Source organism: Centruroides sculpturatus, unplaced genomic scaffold, assembly GCF_000671375.1.
Source record: "Centruroides sculpturatus isolate CEXI.00-Female unplaced genomic scaffold, Cexi_2.0 scaffold94, whole genome shotgun sequence".
Lineage (NCBI taxonomy): Eukaryota > Metazoa > Arthropoda > Arachnida > Scorpiones > Buthidae > Centruroides > Centruroides sculpturatus.
This window is the reverse complement of record NW_019384400.1, coordinates 943,507-956,259: the sequence shown is the minus strand read 5'-3', so window position 1 is coordinate 956,259 and position 12,753 is coordinate 943,507. Positions and strand designations below refer to the sequence as shown.

General features: G+C 28.4%; 1 protein-coding gene across 4 annotated transcripts in view; it reads right to left on the bottom strand.

Moving 5' to 3' along the window:
* The window catches only part of LOC111618632 (nuclear hormone receptor FTZ-F1 beta-like), a 56,761-nt gene that overhangs the window by 14,618 nt on the left and 29,390 nt on the right, over nucleotides 1-12,753 (bottom strand). The window lies entirely within an intron of this gene.

The following is a 12,753-nucleotide window of genomic DNA, read 5'->3' as shown; positions in this document are numbered from 1 at the left end:
ATCTTAGTGTTGAATCATTCATGTTGTCTGTTTTATGCAAGAAGTTTAGAGGTCCTTGTCTTTTTATAATTGTTTTTAGCTCTGTCTATACTTTTTCATTGGATCAGTTCTCAACTGCTCACATATTTTACATACTGCTTTAGATCTACAAAATAGTCTACTTTTTTTTATCACTCCCATTTCCTAACCAAAATTCACTAATGGGATAAGAATCCTGTCTTCTTGATCCAACAGAGTGAAAATTTTGCATAAAATTGATTTGTTTCTTCTTCTGCAAATATTCAAAAAGTTATGTTGCAGTCTACCATCCCAAACACACTGATAATTGTTCTGTACATGTCTTTGTCTGATAACACATTAACTGCAATGTTATTTTACTAAAATGGTTATTATGTGGTACAGCTCTTCATGAACTCTTCTTAGTTATCTTAAAAATTTGTGAACAGGTCATCTCTTTTGCTGAAGTTACAGGGGTGACTTGAAAGTTTGAAGAAACAGGAATTAGATATGAAAGAAAACAGACACTTGTTCCATCTTAGGTTACAAGACTTGCAAAGGCCATTATCAACAGATTTCTGAATAATGTCATCACTGGTTTTAGTAGTGCATGTGATGTAGAAAGGCAGCTGGACATGCCATATTCCAGTGTGGAAAGTTTCTGCAGAATTATTCAGTTTTAGCTATTTAAGACCATATGCCAATAAGGGAATCCAAAAAGAAAGACTGTGATTTAGTCCGATTTTTTAAGTAGAAGTTGACGAAACTAGCTTTCAAAAATGTCTATTTTGTGGAAAGTCAAGACTTATTTTTATCTGAATTGTAGTGAGAACATCCAGAACTGTCACATTTGACATTAGATGTTTCCCAAACTGTGCAGCATGTTCTACAGAACTTGGTTAAAGACACTGTTTCAATGTAACTTTTAGAATAAGACTTTAAATAAAAAAACTCATTTATCATTGTTAAGAAACAGTTCTTAACACTGATAAACTGAGTTTGTTTATACATTGCATTATCATGGTGTGTATCATTGCTGTTAAATGAAAATAGGACTTATTTTTTGAGGAAATCTACTGACAGGAGTGGTAATATACTTTATTGTTGAAGAAGGGTTTACAATATATCCTGCAGTTTTCTTATAGCAGCAATGAGGATACCTGAAAAGAATAATTTTTATGCAAAATAGAGTACCACTTTACATTGTATTGTCAGTGCAACAACTTCTGCAGCATCACTTTACTGAAGAAAGAGTGATCAACTACTTATTTCCATCTGAATGATTAGATTCAAAACACAGAAAAAAATCTTCAAATTTATTCAAAATCATCCCAAGTGATAATTAAATTCTCAACTTTCAGTAGGAAGCCTTATAATCTAACCATCTTATATATAGGTCAAAAACTGGGTAATTGTAAATATGCTACTCACCAAACCATCACCAGTTCATGTCACGAAAAAAGCAAAATTCTTACAAACGTTTTTGTCTATGTGAAACAGACAAAAACATTTGTGAGAATTTTGCTTTTCTCGTGACATGAACTGGTGATGGTTTGGTGAGTGGCATATAACCATATTTAATGTAAAAGATATTTAACACTGAACGATATCAGTTCATATCATTCTCAAATCAATCTTTTTTCTAGTGATTTGTTATATATAGTTTATATAGCAGAGTTGACAGTTTGGAAAATATCTGAAATTAATTCAACTACTCAAAACTGGAAATATGTTAATAAACACTGCTCACAGAACCAATATCCAACGAGAAGTTAAAAAAATAAATACATTTTTTTTCTCACAGTTTTGCTGGATATTGGTTAGGGACTGTCCATAAATGATGTCCATACTGGAAGGGAGGGAGATAATTACGGCAAGTCTGACAAAGTCTGACAAGGGAGATGGGAGGGGTTGAGCTTCCGTGGATGTCTGTTTATTTCATTAAATTTTTTACAGTTTATGCATTTTATTATATTTATTTTTAAATTTCTTGTATGTTTCATTTCTAATTACGGTATCTATCATTCATAAAATGATAAAGGTTTTAAGGAGGGATTGACTTTTGTTAGACGTCCAAACAGGGAAGGGGGTTACGGAAACGTGGACAAACTGGGACAAGAGGGCGAGGGGAAGTAAAAATTTCAAGGAAAATGCAAATGTAATTTATGGACAGGAATTCTTAGACAAATAAGCAAAAAATAATAATAAATGATGCCACATTAAAAAAAGCAAATGTTTTAGCAAACGCTGAAGATCAATTTATTTAATCTATTGTAAATAATGGAAGTACACTTTACGTACATGTATTGTATAAATAAAAATTTATTGTTACTTCTTACATATTCATACTTTTAGATTTTCTAAAATCTGAATTAATTTACATTTTGCCCAGAAGTAGAAATAATGTTAAAACTGTAATAATTCAAGTTACTGAATGAAATAACAAAGATCTTATTATTTTAAATAAGAATTTCATTAAATATTATAAATAATAATAAAAAGATTGTAAAAACTCTATCACTCGAATAATTACATTTCAACATCCATATGAAAAAAGTAAAACTTTTCTTAGAAAGCTCAAGATACAAATAAAAAACATATAACTGGCCAAAAGAAATAAATTATCAAAATTTGATTAAATTTTATTTTCAATCTATTAATTAATGTCAGTATTTTGTAATAATTAGTGAAAGATAATAAGGAAATTCTGCCGTCAAATACTCTTAAGGGTTAATGCCCAATGATTTGTAATTCATATTATTTACTGTGTAATAGATAATAACAATTAAATATATTCTATATACTGTAGCTAATTTACATTAACTGGATGAACATTAAATAAGTTCTATCTTATAACAAATATAAAATTAATAAAGGTGTTAATTATATTTTATTTAAAAAGAAATAAATTTGTAACAATCATATAATTATAGACATAAATATTGAAAATAAATAACAACATACATTTTTAACAATTAGAATGTAACTTTTACCATGAGGTAAATGGCCGAAGTAACCTTTGTCGATAAGCAACTGAAACAAAAACTTGTTTAGCTGCATGCTATGGATTTTGCCCTACAGTTAATACATAAAAATTGCATGAAATTTTTATTTCAAGTAAAAATACTTCATTTTTCATAGTTTTTGTATATAAATCCCACATATGTTTAGTTATATAAATTCTATAATATTCAACACATCAAAACTAAAATATCGTCAATAACGTTCGCAAATAATTAGAAAACTTTGATAATAAAATGCATTTATTTAGTTATGTACTCTTGCTTTATCATTGCTTTTGTTTGATATAACTCTGGGATTATCAAATTAGTAAAAGTAACAGAACAATATAAATAGTGATTGATATTAAGTATTAAATGCTGACAATCTTATGCTATTCAATTTACATGTAGATATATACACATAATAATATTCAATGAAGACATGTTTATAAGTTTTAAGATTTAATTTTAATTATATATCTTTAAATAATTGTTAGAAAATTAAAACTTCTGCANTTATTTATACTATCATCATATTTAAATTACTGATTTTGATGACATTATTCCTTTCATATAATTTTTTACTAGGTTTTCTTATTTTTATATTATTGCTAAGTTTCCTAATTTACAAGTGTGCTTGATTACAGTGTGTCAGACAAAGTGATTACTTAAACTGTTGTTTTTAGAGAAAAAAAAATAGATGCAAGGTGATAATTAAAAATGTTAAAATTTAAAACAGTGTTATTACTAAAAATTAAGTAATGACTGATAGTGAAAATAAATGCATTTAAAACATAACTTTTGAATAAAAACCTTGCTTATATGAAAAATTTAAGGAAAGAGATTATATGAGGTATTATGTACTTTCTCATTGCCATGAATAAGTAAAGCTCACCAAACATACCAGAAAACTGGCAAAACTATAAATCCTTTATTTAAATGTTTTCTTCCATATACAACAGACATTATCAGGTTTTATTAAGAACGGAAGAAAACATTTGTACCAGTATCTTTGCATCCTTCTTTGCCATGAATGTTTAATATTCTGAATATTTAATTCATTTCCACAAAAATTATGCAAAAGATATTAAAAATAATGATCTCTATTTAAAAATCTTATGATTAATTTATAATTAAAATATTCTGCTTACAAAAATAAAAAATGAATTTAAAATGAACTAAATACACATTTTTCATCAATGTGAATATAGAGAACCAAAAACTGAAACTATATTTTAATTGTTGAAATTAATATAATTCAATTTTCTTTTAATATGTAAATGAAAATGAGAAAGTTTGCATTCTGAAATGTATTTATATAATTAATTTAGATAACAATTCTGTAATGAATTTAATTATGTTAATTTACATTGTCCCAGAGTGGATGAAAATGGAAGATTATCTCAAGAACAAAACAATATTTATTAAATAAAAATAATAAATAGGCACTTTAGAACACAATAAGAATTTGAGAAAAGGAAACAGGAATGGAATAGCTTCACAAGCAATCAAGTTTTTGAATGCTTTTTAAAAAGATGCCTTGGCCTCTGCTCATTGGCTGAGCCACAGTGATGAAAGTCCATTTCATTTCCCTTCCTCAAGATGTCTCCATTGAAGACATAGACACAATGTATGGCTTCAACTTGACTATGTAAACAATCTCTTTAGAAGTCCGGTATCTGATGCAAGGGAATATGTCTACCTTACAAGTTATAGCAAGCACTTACATGTCACTCTGTAGGATCCAAATAATAACACAAGAGCTTTTTAGAACTTCCTGGCTGACAGATAAAAACAAACCCACATGAGATCACTAGAGTGGTAGAGCATGTAGTGTCAGCAGATATCACAGAAGCACTTGTAATCTTGGTCCATTAGCAGCATGCACATCCAAGCCAGATTATAGGTCTCTGCTAGACAAGTACAGATCAATGAGGTATAGTCATTAGATGTCTTTGGAAAAAATGGTAGGAGTATGTTCACAGAGGTTGCAGCAAGTCAACCTTGAAAAACAAAGAATGGTGAGTATCTGGGTCATCTCTTGCTTTGAGTTGTATGCAAACATAGTGAAAGATAACACTTGATCCTATCAGCAGTGATTAGCATTGAGGCACAGGGTATGCAAATTGAGATAATCTAGGCATCCAATTGAAATGAGGTTTTGGTGGAGTTGTTGATCTGTGGATGAAAGTTGATATTCTCCAATGTATTGTGCCAAAAATGGAGTGTAGTTCCTGGATTATCTGAATCATAAGATTTGTAGGGGTTGAGCTGAATCTTTTTCTTGTTGATGAAGTGACCAAGATTCTTTAGGTTTCAGGTCCCAAACTATAATTTTTTAGATTAAGCTGCAGATTTCCTTCCCTGTTTTAGGACCATCAACAAATGCTGAAAGAGAAGAAATAATAGAACAAACACAACTATGCCATTGAGGTAACAGAGACAAAGTGTTCCATTTGAATCCCCTTAATCTTGAGGAGTTGTTTGACATCTGTGAGATGCCACAGCACATATTTCTCAACATTTCTTGTATTTAAAGTTTTTTAAAAAATCTAAAGAATATTCTGTCTTCCTAACTTTTTAACCTGAAGGACACACACTGTACACTTTTTTCAGTGCACAAATACTTTTTGAAAAAAATATGCTAGCATCTAAGAGATGTTATATGACTCGTCATGTATAGTAAATATTGTAGGAAAACATGGAAATTATGCTCCTGATTATTGATTTGAATCAGCACAATAGCAATTTAAAATCAATTTACCCTTACAAAAAACTATTCCTTGTAATATTCTCTGCTATTTTTTCATCACTGAAGCCAGTCCCAATTTATTTTAAATTGGTTTGCTGCATTTCTGTGACAATGCAATTCGGTATGAATTGTGTTGTTGTGTTGTATGTAAGTCTGTGCAATAAAAACAATTTTTGATTAACAAACTGTTAAACTCAAAATTTTTGTTCAACTCATAACAGTATTATTGAAAAATCATGACAAATGCATTTATTTGATAAAATTCTCAAAAATTTTTAAGTTTTAAAGCTAATAATTCATGCATTTGACATCATGTGGTAAATTGACAGATTTTTGATGGTCCACATAGTGTTTCTTTGATCACTTCATTTCTCATGCAGAAAATATTTCTAGTTAAACAATCAGCAAAAAATTTTGATACTTTCTGTAATAATTCAAGTGATATTAATTTTTGAATTAAGATAATCAGTTTTAGATAACTTCATGACTATTGTTTAAAAAATGAAAATAATCAGTTCTGATCAAACTGGTTGTTAAATGTTAAAGAAAACATTCTTCTTGATGTAATAAAACAATAAAGTTGTCATTTGGCCCACTTATAAATGTGAAGGAAATCCTTTTGTTTACAGGATAATAAAACATTTTGTGGTTTGTTGACATTTAGAGTGGGATCTGGCAATGGCTCTATTGATAATCTCCTTCTAGAGAAATGAAGTTTTACTATCCTAAGCTTGAAAGATAACCTATTGGTCTCCAATTACAAATAGATCAGATGTTAATTCATTTAACTTGAGAAAATTCAGTGAGGTAAATATTTATATGTTTATTTTTCTTTTGCTTGTTCAGATCGAATTTTAAAAATTAAACACAAAATACATATTTTTGTTAATCCAAAACTATTTCTCTTTTTTAGAAAGAACACAAAATATGGAAATAAATGATATAATCATAGTTTGTGATGTGATGCCAATAGTTTCACAATTTTGGAATAAAAATTGGTTTCTGTAAGACCAATGTTCATCAAGTGTATTTGGCTCAAACACAGTCAACAATGTTGCAGATGTCTGTGTGTCTTGACTTGACTTGGTTGTCCATTGGTAGTGTCAAAGACCATCTTCTCAATCTTTCCACTATTGATTAATGGAGTCTCTTTGCAGGAAAAAAGTAGACACAATTTTTTCTGATTATTGGGAAATGACATATTTCTCTCTACAAGCTCTGGATGTCAAAGAATACCAGTGATTGGTTTTGGAGTTCTTCCTGGAAAATTTCTCGTATCTTTGTCAACTCTTCCTTTGTCAAAGCTAGCAAAACAGATTTCACAAATGACAAAAAATACAATTTTGGTTTACCCTAATTACAGAAATTTTTGATTTGGCAGCAAGTTGAGAACAAGAATTTAAAAAAAAAAGGAAAACAAAGATCAAAACCTAAATTTGCACAATAGAAGTCTGAAACAAAATAATTCCACAAGTATTCAAATTTTCAAATGTCTTTGTAAATGATACCAAGGTCTCTGCTCATTGGCTATGAGCACATTGACAAAGAGTATTTTTCAATATAATTTTCTATTTCTATAGATGTTAATTTAAATTATAATTTGTAATATTACCGTCAATTAAAACGATGTTGGTAAAAAACTATCATTAACAATTTTTCAAAAGTAAAATATTTATAATATTGAAAATGATATGTTAGGATTTAAATAAATATTATTAAAATGGAATTNATACTCAAATATTTTATGTATAATGTTTATTCAAAGAAAATTATACAATATATATTGTTAAAGAGTGTGAATCATCATTATCTTCTACTGCAGAATGAACCAACCTGGAATGCGAATTTGATTTGCAGAAAACAAAAAAAAAAATCACAGATAATATGTCTGATAAACATGCCAAACGATATGCCAAATTCTTGGGCTATGTAAAAGCTATCATTAGAAATTAATTAATTTGACTAGAAGTAAGCAGTTATGTTGTCATCTCTTATTAAATTTAATAATTATAAATAAATAATTTTTAATTTAGACATTTTAAAAATTTAATTTAGAATTGGTCATTAAATTTAATACAAGATGGCAGCATAACTGCCTACCTCTAATCAAATTAATTTCTAATATTTAATTATAGCCTTTACATTGCCCTAGAATTTGGCATATCATTTGGTGTGTTTATTATATAATGGGTGATGGTTGTTGATGCTTATGCATAACATGTGTGTACACAAGTTTGGAAAAATGTTTGATCACAAGCGACACTAAGATGCTAGTGAATGAGTGCTAAACAGACTGATGGAGCATGCACATAATCCAGGATTTCCCTTCTTTTCGTCACTTGTTATGCGAAACATTGCTCATAAATGAGTCATTTTTTACAATTTTGTTTTGCTCATTAAGTGAGGTTCCACTGTAATTCCTATAATGCAGATTATAATAAGTACAGAAGATCTCTGCTTTAATTTGTTCCTGAAAAGCCATCATTAAATTAGCTGTTACATTTCCCATAATTTGTCTCATAATTGAGATGCATTTCTGAAATATAGTTATATCATCAGTATACTCCTCATGAAAAAATTGTAGTTGATTGCAATTGCAAACTTACAAATCCCACTTAATGACTACAACACTCAATTTCATACTAATCTATGGTATAGTTGTTTTTAAAAAATTTTCATCACAATTATTTTAAACTGGTTGGAGAAAATATTTAGCTGGTCAGTTCACCAGCTTGGAAAGAATACTGTAATTGATACAAGTAAGTGTCTTAATTTTTGTTGGCATTTTCATGATAGATGTGCTTTATATTGATTAATTAAAGTAGTTTAATTATTAGAAATGTAAAAATTTTTCATTTGAAGTATTTTGTTTATAATTTTGATAGATAGAAAATGATATGTTAGGATTTAAATAAATATTATTAAAATGGAATTCAGAATGATTTAAGAAATACAGTATCTAGTATGCTGTTACTTTGCATTTATTTCGTTTTGAAATGAAGAGAAATAAACTGTTTTGTGTTTTATAGCAACTGAATGTTCAATGGAGTACAGAAGAATTAAACATTACAGTGCTTTTCTAGATCATTCTCATGAGAAACTTATAATTTTATATATTAAATTTAGGTTGATGTTTTTTAGTTCACGTTTAGAAAAAATCTATTTTATGTTTTTTAAATTAAAACACAATAATATTTATATTTTTTGTAAAATAAACTTACCTTTAAATTCAGCTATTTCATTAATTATTTTATAAAAATAAGTTAATCACATTGATTAATATTGCAAAGGTGTTCAGTTTGATGTACAGTTGCATATATGTAAAGCAGAAACTATGTGAATTTGTACTTCATCCAAAATAGTCCTAGATATTTATGTAACCATTTACAATTAACTGAAAAATGTTAAAATGTGTTTAAAATATTTTACGTATGTTATATACTATAATTAGTATTTTAGTCCAACATTTCTGATTATACAAAACAAAATTTTATTATACCATATCAAATATACTACTGGAGAAAAAAACACACAAACCAAGGTATTCACAGTGAGCAGCATTTAATAGTTCGCTGTGTTTGGAATATCAGAAGCTGGAAAAGCATAGTTTGATAACTTAAAATCAGATTCAGTGGTACTAGGAATGGGTTAACATAACTATTTGCCATCCATGAAAACACAAATTTATGTAAATAAATCCCATGTAAAACAAGACCTTACTGTAATATGTCAAATTATTAATGTTAAAGATGTCAATTAATAAAGTATGCATAGATAATATATATATATTTGCATTAAAACTTCAAATTTTCATTTAATCTCTGCTTTCTGCAAGTTATATTTTATATTTTTAATTTACTTAAAAATACTTTATATTTCATCACGTTCACAATGTTTTAAAATAAATATTTATTACTTATTAGCCTTTGAAATGTTTGTTTAATGATGTGTATTTTGTTAGAATTTCTTTTACTGATTACTCTAGTAACTAATGAAACCTGTACTTATAAAGTTGTTCTACAATGTGAAACTAAAGTTCTTAAAGTTGAAAATGACTTTTTATGCTTCAAAATAGTTCTGCAAATCTGCAAATAATTGGAATCTATGCTGTCTTAATACTAAAAAAGCAATTTGTTATAAACTGTTACTGAAATTATAAAAATAAATTTTTGTAAATTTAAAACTATATGCATTTTTTTTTTTTTTGCATTACTTCAATGTATAATCCTTATGGTTGGAAGCAGTAGTAGTTGACCTTGAATGCTAGTTACGAACTAAACCAGTTTCATCTCTTTTACTGCTGTAATGAGTGTGTTAATAATTCTTCATAGTATTAAACTAAGCAAGTCATTAAATTTTTACTTAGTTTGCTTAGAAAATTTTAATGAAACTTTCATAGTTCAGATACCATATTGGGAGTAATACTCTTGAAAAAATAAAAAATAAAATGCATAATTGATGTAAATCTTTTAGAGAACAGAACTATATTCAACATGAATGCCTATGTATTGTCAATGCCATTTATTAAGCATTATCATATGAATTAGTTAATCAGTTTATGCTGAATTTTTCTTTAGTGCATATATTAGTCACATTTCAGAAAAGTAACAAAAGTTCTGAAGTCTGAAAATTTCATCAAAATTCATAACTTATCTTTTATGAAAAAATTACTGTAAACTATTGTTCAAAGCTATATAATGTATCACTATCTTACTCATTGCAGTAGTAGTAAAACTGGTTTAATCTATTGCCAGTATTCAAAGCTAATTACTACTTATCAAAGGTTTGGAACTGTTAATTGAAGTGTATAGAAAAAGTTACGTTCCTGTTTGTATTTGAACACACTCATCAGATGTAATGCAACCTATGTTATGTTACAACAGAGAAAATACTGACTTACTTATTGAGAAACCAAGATTGATATTTTATAAGTTATTAACAACATTACTGAAATTTGATTAATATATATATCCTTATCTTCTATAAATTAAAAGAAATGAGGAACATAATATTACTTTCATCAAGAAAAAATATTGGCAATTATTTATTTAGAATTCATAGGATATATTTTTTTTGTTTTCTTTTTGAAGATAATGCTAGTTTCCATTTTCTAGCATTTTTAAATACTAGAAAATATGTATGATGTGAAAAGAATAAAAGCAAAAAAATATATATATCAGTTCCAAATTACAGATGAGTCAGAATAATACCATCAGATCCAACGAATTAAATGATTTAACAGCACATTTCATCTTAGAAATAGAACCACCAAAATCCTATTAAGTCTGGATAAGGACTTAGTAACACCATTTCCCAGACTCCAGAATCAATAATTCTGAAGTCTGGTCTGAAGTCTATAAGTCTCAAGTAAACAAAGGATAGTTTCTTAAGCATAAGTCAAGGGCTTGCTGCTGGAAAGAATCCAGTTTTTGAGTAGGATTTCTTAGATAAATCTTCATAAATCTGAAACTGCTAGAAATATTAGAAATTATTGAGAAGTTTATTCATGATCTTTTTGCTCTTCTGAGAGCATTAAGATAAATCTCCTACTCATCAGCATGCTTAGCTCAGTTGAACAATTGAGTAGAAAACCTCAGTAAGCTCAACTCCTTGTTCCACCAAGAAGCCAAATAGATGAGCTTCTCTTAAATAGGATAGCTGAAAGTAAGACTTCAGAATGTACTGTTGCACATAATCAACAGCCAACTCAATGCCTGACACAGCATCAATATGTGATAAAAGCAATCCATTTTGGAAGACAGATAATCTTTATATAGGGCCCCAATCAGTTTTCTCAAGTTCATAAAGCAACCCTTTTTATGCTGACAGCCAAGCTAAGGATAAAAATAATGTGTCTGTGATCAGACAAAAAAAATTCCTCAAACACACACATCAGTCTACCATTCTAACTTACTGCTTAAACCAAAGGAAGTCAGTGTGTTGTCTAAAATCTCTTCATGTCTGGAAGTGACATGTGTAAGTTTGATGATGTGATTCAAAATAATCAGGTCAGTATCTATCAAGAAATCCAGAAGAAAATCTCCGCTGGGATTATTTTCTTTCCACACCAAACTGTTGTTTGCGAACAATTAGAAGAGGAAAAATACCACCAGGATCTGCCTTTATTAGATGGGAAGATCAAAAAGTCATAAAGAAGATAAAAAGGAAATGTTAATTTCTCTGCCTATTTACCATACTTTATTCATTGTAGAAGATGGTGTCTATAAATGAATGGCCTATCTACATCTCTTAAATGCAGATCTGAGTTGGGAAATATCCAAATCTGTTTAATGATAAAAATGTAAGTTTTTGAATTTTTATCAGATAGTTGATAATAAAGAGTACCTCCTAAATTAGATAAACCCCCTAATCTGACTCCTGAACAACTAGGGCTCCTGTATTAAGACTTATCAGTGCCATCCATGACTAGGCAACATGGCAATAGGCTTAGAAAGAGCACCACATATTATAGTGGTATTCCTTACAGGTTAGCAAGCTGTGGGTAAACAACTAAGCCCAGAAATTGTCAATTGCAAGCATCAGTAGGGCCTGCTACTAGATCCAGAAGTTATCAACTCCTCACACACAACATGAGGTAAATCAATATCATCCATGTGTCATTTTGAAGTAGAGAAAATAAAGAATTAACACCTGCAGAACTCACAATACAGACAAAAGGCTAAATTACCTATGGTTTGTTAGTAAGTTTCTAAAATATGTAATAAATTGTTAATTTGCACAGACTATTTGCCTTAGAAAAAGAAAATCTTTAAAATATAATACATTAGATTAATCAGCTTAAATTTAAAAACTTTTTGCTATCTAAGAAACTTATAATTATTTTGCAAAATATACAATACAACAAAACAATAGTTGTATAATTTGGTAAAACTGCTCAAGTGTACTTTAACTCTATTTCTATTTCATAAGAAAATAATTCTGATGAATTTAAATATCATTATTCTTATAAAATAGAATGTTAACAATGTTCTACAATAATGT